General features: G+C 31.2%; 1 pseudogene; it reads left to right on the top strand.

Annotated features, from left to right (window-relative positions):
* The first annotated feature begins 2,142 nt into the window (after positions 1–2,142).
* On the top strand, positions 2,143–8,688 carry LOC120172816 (annotated as a pseudogene).
* Positions 8,689–9,412: the final 724 nt, after the last annotated feature.

Here is a 9,412-nt window from a genome sequence, read left to right as displayed (position 1 = left end):
ATTAATGTTGTCACATCATCAGTTTAACAAAGATTACGGTGGAATGACCATTTTGTTACAAATCGATAACGTTAGTGATTATTTTGTTACAAATCGATAATATCAATGACCAATTTGTTTACTTTTAAAATTTCAATAGAAAAATTAAAAACTTACTCAATATTAGTGACCATTTATGTAATTTATCCTACTTTTTATCAGTCCGTTTTTTTATAAAAAATATTATGTTTTTTAAAAAATAATTTTTATTCACAATTTAAAAAATTAAAAAATTTTTGTAATATAAATAAAAATTTAAATTCAAAATAAACATAATAAAAATGTACTTCGCATCTAATCTTTTAAAATAGATATGACTAAATAGTTTTTAAATAATTAAATGAAAATAAATTATTAAAAATTTCATTACATGACCAACAATTAGTTAGTCTAGTGAAATGAGTATTAAACCACTTAAGCAATGTCAGTGATCAAATGTCACATTTACGAATGGAATAAACATAGTTGGGAAGGTCACTCTTGCCTCTATAGTAGTCAATTAATAAATCAGATATCGATATTTAATACCAAAAATAATTTCATTACATAAACCTACATACAAATTATGCAAATATAAAATAATAAAGTAGATTCGAAATTTCATGACACCCAAATTGTTCTAATTTATAATAAAAATGTAACGTTAATGCATATTGAATATCAATTAAATTTTAAAATATATATATATATATATATATATATATATATATATTGTTACAAGCAAGAGCACACAAAAATGTCATTAAAATAAAAAAAATAAATTTAGTAGTATTTTAGATATTCAAACTTTTAGAAAAAAATAGTATAATCCGTGATTTTTTTTCTTTTACACTCAATATAATCCTTAAACTGAGAAAAAAGTTATAACAAAAAATGAGAAAAAAAGTTAATTTATTTGTTTGAACAAGGAAATCAAATGTTAATCTTTACTACGCTTATATATCATTCTACAATATTAAATATACTATTATGAATAAAGTTTGAATAATTATCCAAATTTCCTTAACTTCGTCACCATATTATCCAAAATTTCATAACAATTATCTCGCAATTCATAATCTAGAATAAATCCACCTTAAGCTAAATATAAAATTACAAAGACAAGGTGAAAGTAAAATAAAAAAAATTTAAATAAATTAAATAATAATAATAAGGGTAAAGTATAGTAATGGTCACTGAACATTTCTAAAACTTGCATTTAGGTCCCCCAACATTTAAAACTTGCAATACAGTCCCCCAACATTTATTCCGTTTGCAATATGGTCCCCCAACTTAAACCACAGTTAGAAAATTAGGATCAATTATATAAACGGTCATTGAACTTTTCAGTCACTTGAATTTCGGTCCCCCAACTTTTAAAACTTGCAAAACAGTCATCAATTTCATTCTAAACCCCAATTTCCAAAGTAATTCAATTTTATTCTAAACCCTAAATTCTAAAATACTTCAATTAAATTCTAAAATACTTCAATTTAAGGTAATATAGGCTTGAAGAAAGAGTTCAAGGCACAGACACAACGAATAAAAATATATTTATAAATGTATATTTATATTTAGATGTATAAATAAAAAATATATTCATATATTAATGTATGATAGTATTTAGATATTCAAACTTTTAGAAAAAACTAGTATAATCCGTGATTTTTTTTCTTTTACACCAATATAATCCTTAAACTGAGAAAAAAAGTTATAACAAAAAATGAGAAAAAAAGTTAATTTATTTGTTTGAACAAGGAAATCAAATGTTAATCTTTACTACGCTATATATCATTCTACAATATTAAATTACTATTATGAATAAAGTTTGAATAATTATCCAAATTTCCTTAACTTCGTCACCATATTATCCAAAATTTCATAACAATTATCTCGCAATTCATAATCTAGAATAAATCCACCTTAAGCTAAATATAAAATTACAAAGCAAGGTGAAGTAAAATAAAAAAAAATTAAATAAATTAAATAATAATAATAATTTAGACTCCACAAGACACATTTTGGCCGTTGGACCATTTCTAATCCTTGTGGTCTTGGACTGAATTTGACAATTAGCTTACTTGATCCCCATTTTTGGACGATTACTTCCGGGTCACTGTTGAACCGACCCGGGACAGGCCAACAACAAAGACAAGGCGAAACGGAAGAAAGGAACGGAGAAATCCTCAACCGTTTTCCTCAGCAAATTCAGAATACAGAAACTTATGCTCAGAAAACAGAAAGCAAAAGAGAAGCCAAATCGAAGATGGGAATCGCGGTTGCAGGATGGATTCCCTAAGCGATAGAGCAGCAATGATGAGAGAGCTCTTCAAAAGAGCCAAACAATCACGGACAACGTTGTCACCATTCTCGGCTCCTTCGACAGCGCCTCTCCGCCCTCGAAACCGCCATGCGACTACTCAGGTCTCCTTTTGCTTTCTATAGATCTCGCCTCTAAACTAAGCGGATGAATCAATTTATTTTCCTTTGCTTTTCTTGCTTTTTCCGGTTCTGTAGATTAGAACTCATGCTATAAGGAAAGCTCATGAGAATATAGACAAGTCTTTGAAGTCTGCCGAAGTCATTTTGGCGCAATTTGATATCTCTCGTCAGGTTCGTGCTTTATTAGCATTTGTATCACTGAAAAGAACAAAGGCAGATGTAGATCTGTTGATTAGGTGTATGTTAATTTGTGTTCAAACCTAATCCTTGAATTATGGAAGTCTAGGTATTCTTATTATTGATCATTGAATTTCGGTAAGGGGAGGCTAAATACATAAGGGTCCGCAAGAGGATCTAGAAGGTTATCTGGGAGCAATTGATCAGCTAAGAAGCAACATTCGGTTTTTTTAGCACCAACAAGAACTTTAGGAATAGCGATGGGGTGCTTAACCAGGCTAACACTTTACTTGCTAAAGCTATTTCAAAACTAGAGGATGAGTTTAAGCAGCGATGAATTCTTATAGGTTTGTATTTCCTACTTATAATCTGCTTCTGACCTTATGTTTTTCTTATTTATCGGGTTTGTCTTTAAAAGATATTGGCTCCTTGATGAGATGGTGTCTTCTTGGCTTGATTGAAATTTCTGTCATCGGATGATATTTTACATTTGTGCCTATAATCCAAGTCTTGGGGGTGCCACTGCATATTTGATCTTCCTTCCTACAACTGATATTTCCCTGTCAATATTTTGTTTTATTATTCATTGACTGAGCAATTGCATTGATGTTTTGAGTTGGCTTTCTCAATGTTTCTAGCATATGTGTTTGTGCGAGTGTGGGTATGTATGTGTTTGAGCTTCGTTTCTGTCAGGTCTCATTTATCAGAATGTACATAGAAAAACAGCCATGGTCTTATTTGTTAATATGATTCAAATTATGGTTTAAAACTTAAAACTATAAGGTTGAGATCCCATTGTCTAATTGGTAAATTGTGATTCAGTAATGTTAATACTGCTAGGTAAATCATACATTGGTGCTGATTCTCCCTGCATTTTAGTCCAGTAATAAATCCAAGCATTAACTGGGAAATACTAAAATTTCTTTATTTTTAGTTTACTCTTTTCAGTGAGTTTAATTATAACCTACTTTTGGTGTTTTCTCAATCATCTTTAGGATAAGATGTTTCAATTTTTAAGGATCCAGTTTTTGTAGTTCACTTATCTTGCAATTTTCATTATGTTTATTCCTTCCATTAATTTCTTTGGCCTTGTAATCGAATTCCATCAAACCTATTGAGCCTGATCATCTGTTTGATGGCCTTCCAAATATGCTACGTTCATCATCAGGATCACCTGGTAATCAAGGAGATGCTGTTGGCAGGGCTACATCCCATAGCATTCTGAGCATCAAAACATTGACTTGGAACTGCTGTGTATACTCCTCCACTCTAATACCTCCTCGAATTATGCCATTGCTGCATGATCTGGCCAAGCAAATGGTTCGAGCTGGTCACCAGCAGCAGTTACTCAGAATTTATAAGTACGATTTTCACTTTTTTTAGTTATCTATGCTTATATTCTCTTACTCGTTTGATTGTTTAGAACTCAAGCCATATAATATTTTTGAACAATTAAAATTATGATATGGTTGTCATTTCATTGATAAGCATTTTCTTGGAGTTCTAGTTAAATAGAAGTGGTGAGCAATAGGCTGGGCAATGGTCTGGGGAAGAAAAGTCATGTTGGCAACATTAGGGAGCTAACATAGATAAGTTAAAAAGTGACTCCCTACTCTCCTTCCAAATCAATAAAATGTTAAACTGTATCTTGTTCTTCCATGTGAGAAACACACACGCACATACTGTTCATTGTGATTGTTTAGAGGTGTTTCCTACGGTAGACATATACTGTTAGTTTCCTTAGATGGGTAATTCATATCTATAATAGAATGTGTAGTTTCATTATTATTTTACCGGAACTGATCTTACATTTTTGTTTTTCTCAGAGAAACTCGTTCTTTGGTCCTGGAAGAAAGTCTCCATAAATTGGGAGTTGAAAAACTTAGCAAAGATGATGTCCAGAAGATGCAATGGGAGGTTTTGGAGGCAAAGATTGGAAATTGGATTCACTTTATGCGTATTGCTGTAAGTAACATTCTGGAATATGGAGAAAACTCAATTAACGTGCTCTTCCAAATGACATCATGTTTGAACAGGTCAAATACTATTTGCTGGAGAACGAAAAGTTTGTGATCAAATGTTTGAAGGTTTTGATTCTCTTAGTGATCAATGTTTTGCTGAAGTTACTGCTAGTAGTTTTGTTCTACTCAGTTTTGGCGAGGCAATCGCGAGAAGCAAGAGATCACCAGAAAGTTATTTGTACTTCTAGTCATGTATGAGATAATGAGAGAGCTTCACTCTGAGGTATGTTAATATTACAAAATTCTTGAGGTCATTGCATTGAGAAAATGGTTCTTAGGGAATGGATAGAATAAATATGCCCATTTTATGCAGTTCCACTTAGTTTTGGCAGATCTGAAATTTTCTAGGATTTCCATATGGCTAAATTACTATCAATATGTGGGTCAAATGGAACAATTTAATATTTTATAATGTCTTGGCCAAACATGCACCCTATAGTATTCCACTGAATAGAATAGTTGTAAAAAAAGAAGAAGAAGAAGGTTGCACTTTGTTTCATTTTTCTTCTTTATTTCTCTTTTGTTGCTGCTAATACTCATTTTCTTTATGAAATTACAGCAACTAATGGTTTCACTGTAAGACTAAAGCTTTCTATTAGAACTCATATTTCTTTATCAATTTTTCGCTTTTACTTGTATTACAAACTTAGTTTAGTATATGGAGACCATTACTTCTAGTTAAAGTCAATTAAAGTGAATATTACCATAAAAAAAGTTAATTAAAGTGAAACTAATGTCCAGATTAACGTTAATCTATTAATATTGCATTTTTACTGATGTTAGAATTTTTAAACATCTTGTACCAAATGCATACCTTTCAAGTCATATTTTTTTATTTTGTTCTTTTGGAATTAGATATTAAGGTTTAAAGTATTTTGTTTCATAACTATGGAATAATCTCTTCAAAATTTCATAAATCATGGATTGAACATTCAAGGTTTGCAGCGATACTAGGTGAACTTTTTAAAATCTATGATATATTCAAGTTCTTCCGGTCTTTCACCTGGTTGACAATCTAGCGGCATAATGATAATCAAGTTTAATGTATAGCAATCACTTTCATGCTGTAAAGGGGGGGCATACTCAAATAGTGCTAGATACTTTTCATTAACTTAACAGATGATTTCTTTTGCAGATTGAAGCCATTTTCAAAGGTAAAGCTTGCACTGAGATTAGAGAATCTGCATCGGGTTTAACAAAGAGACTTGCTCAGACAGCTCAGGAGACCTTTGGTGATTTTGAAGAAGCTGTTGAAAAAGATGCGACAAAAACTTCTGTTCTGGATGGAACTGTCCCTCTTTAACCAGCTATGTGATTAATTATGTAAAGTTTTATTCGAGTAAGTTCAACTTCCTGTAATTTGGAGTTTATTGCTCTATCTCTTTTGGGTGTGCTAATTCATGCACGTCCTCATTATATAATTTCATATTACTTTACCGTTTTATTACTCTCTCTCTCTCTCTCACTCACACACACAAAAACACGCACATTCTTGCACAATTTACAATAGCTGCCCGGTTAGGTGTCCAATTTTAAGAATCTCTGGTTGTTGTATATTTAATTATTTAGTTTTACTGCAAGATTCCCTTGGCTACTGATATTTTCATGTTGTGGAACTGACAGTCTTGTTGAATTCCTGCAGCTACCAATCAACATTGAAGCAACTTTTCCAGGAATTTGAAACTAGTGATGATACAGGATCTCAGTTGGCTCTGTAACAATGAGAATTATGCAGGTTCTTCAAACAAATTTGGATGGAAAATCCAAGCAGTATCGAGAGCCTGCATTGACTAACTTATTTCTTATGAATAATATTCATATATGGTGAGATCTGTGCGCAGGTATGTAAATCTGATATTCCTGTACATTAAAGGTTGCTTGATCATTTTACATGTAGTATTGATACTTTCTAATTTTTTGTTTAGGTCCGAAGCCAAGACCTGTTAGGGGATGATTGGGTTCAAAGACACAGGAGGATTGTTCAGCAGCATGCAAACCAATACAAAAGGAATGCTTGGCAAAAGGTATTTTCTCATGACCTGATTGACATAATGCAGAACGGGACAAATTTGGCACTGTTTTTTCATTGATATTCTCACTAAGATATTCATTGATGAAAATCATAATTGAACCCTTTTCAGTATCTTAATGCTCAAATAATGAAATCAACCTTGGATATACACTAAATTAAACTATACAATATAAACTAAATTAGAAAGAACGGAACAAATTTTCCATGTACGAACTTGGAAAAACCCAGCTATATGGGCCCAAGATTAAGAAAATTCAAAATCAAAGTCTAAATTGGTGCGAACAAATAAAAGAAGATCAGTAGTTGATTTCTGTTGTAAATATAATTTTGACTCCTGACAATCTGCCATTATCTTGAAGGAGTTAATTGCAACCTTCTTGGAGACCTCGGGCACTGTAAAATATTTAATCTTTACTTAGGGAAGTATGAATGGTCTCTATTTTGTGGCTAATGTTTGGTAATTTCTCCAATGAGATAATTTTCTCCATTTATTGCCAGCGTTCTGCCTTGTATACAAATTGGAAGTAACTTGTTGTACGATGCTTTCAGATTAGTCATTTGCTGATGTTTAAAAAATTAACCATACTTTCCTCAATGGCTTTTCTGCTGTAGATTCTTCAGTGCTATCTATACAAGGACTGACCTCATCCGGAGGTGATAGTGCAGTAGGTGATGGAGGCAATAGCAGTGGAGTATCCAGAGCATTGGTGAAAGACAGGTCAATTGTAACTAGCCCGTTGACTCCGTTTGGATTTTCATTTAAATCCTCAAAAATTGTATATCAGAATCCATCTAGTTATTTGTCCTATAATTCTGATCTTGATGTGTAAGTTATTTGGATCAGGTTCAAGATTTTCAATACGCAGTTTGAGGAGCTTCATCAAAGACAATCTCAATGGACAGTGCCTGACACAGAATTGAGGGAGTCTCTGAGGCTTGCAGTGCTGAAGTGTTGTTGCCAGCCTATAGATCATTCCTAAAACGCTTTGGGTACATATTTCGCATTACTCATAACCTATTATAGATTTATGTTAGACTAGAATATTAAAAAACCTCTGAACTTCTTATTTTAGGCCCCTTTGTTTTCATTCTATCAAATGAGCTCTAATCCTTTGATTTTATACCCAGATAAGATCTTATCTGAAATGAAAAGAAGATTTTTGTTACAGCCAATTCCTAAGAGTGATAATTAGGAGGAAAGAGAGAAAAAAGAAAAATAAATGTTAGTGTTGTTTTCCTCCCAGTAATTATATTGTTTTATTTTTCAATTTTTGTTCGCGTCTTTGGGCCATGGCAAAAATAAATATTTTGGTTGTAAATCTCGGTTGGTCCACTTCATCAAATTATGTCATCATCAAAGGAAATCCTGCAGGCATTGACTGTAACAAAAGTCTTCAACTTTCCATTTGAAATAAGGATTATTTTGGTTAAAAATCAAAATGGCTTATTTGGTACAATAAAAGGGGATCGTGTCGAGGGCTTTCATTGTTTTTAGAACAATTTGGGGGTCTTATTCATACAAATGGAATCACATAACAGTAGTTGTAGGGTTTTGTCAATTTTCATTTATGCTTGCATGCATGTTGGCAATGGATCTCCTCGCCTTTCATATCACTATATATACACATACATATACACAAAATGATGATAATTTTTCCATACTTGCATAAGTTATGATACTAAGATGGCTGTACTTTGGTTTTGAACATCGTATTTCTGAGTTTTTTTCTTTTTCCCGCAGACCTTTAGCTGAGAATGGGAAGAATCCTCAGAAGTATGTCAAGTATTCGGCAGAGGACCTCGAACGAATGTTGGAGAATTCTTCGAGGGCAAGAACTTAAGCGAACCTAAACGATAGTTTTGATCGTGCCGTTCGAGGTTGACTGGTTGATGATTTTCAGGTATGTTGTCCGTACCGCATACCATTGCTTGAATGTGTGGTGGTGGTTCTGTTTCTGAAAAGATCTGTCTATATTTGTAAGCAATTAACTAAAACCTACACAAGGTACTCGTTTTATTTATTTTTCTTCATTCTTTTAAAAATGTTTTCTTAAATAATATTCAGTAACTTTATGATTTTAATTTATTTAAGTTGATAATTTATAAAGTTAATGTAAAATTTAATAATTTATTTAAGTTGATAATATTCAGTAACTTTATGATTTTCTTAAAAAAAAATAATCAAATGAATTAATAATCTATTTAAGTTGATAATATAAAGTTAATGTAAAATTTAATTTTTTGTTACAAAACAAGAAATTTAAAATTTAATTTATATAGTAAGTTTAATGTCTTATATGTTAATTTTTATAAAAAAATCAATTTATAATATATAAATACATAAAAATAATTTTATAATTATCTTAGGTTGTATCTAGCATATTCTCCTAAATTTAAATTTAATCCAACCAAACTTAAAAGAAACCTGTTCTATTTAAAATTTAAATTTTATAAAAAAAATATTTAATCATGTCAAATCGTATCAGAATGTATTAAACACGTGTTTTTTCATCGCTAAACAATTTTAATATACATTATTGGTAAAAAATGATCGGAAATATTATAAGGCGCTACCGTTTGTTATTAATGGGCGTTTTACCGAATTTTTTAAAACGCTATCGATTTTATTATTTTTATATCGGTTTTATTGTTAAAATTTTTACTGGATATGTTAAAAAATTAATATTTTAGGTAAAAATAATAATTTTTTAAATAATTATTT

The sequence above is a fragment of the Hibiscus syriacus genome, unplaced genomic scaffold (assembly GCF_006381635.1).
Source record: "Hibiscus syriacus cultivar Baekdansim isolate YM2019G1 unplaced genomic scaffold, ASM638163v2 tig00111881_pilon, whole genome shotgun sequence".
NCBI lineage: Eukaryota > Viridiplantae > Streptophyta > Magnoliopsida > Malvales > Malvaceae > Hibiscus > Hibiscus syriacus.
The sequence above is the reverse complement of the archived record's forward strand: the minus strand, read 5'-3'. Positions and strand labels throughout refer to the sequence as shown.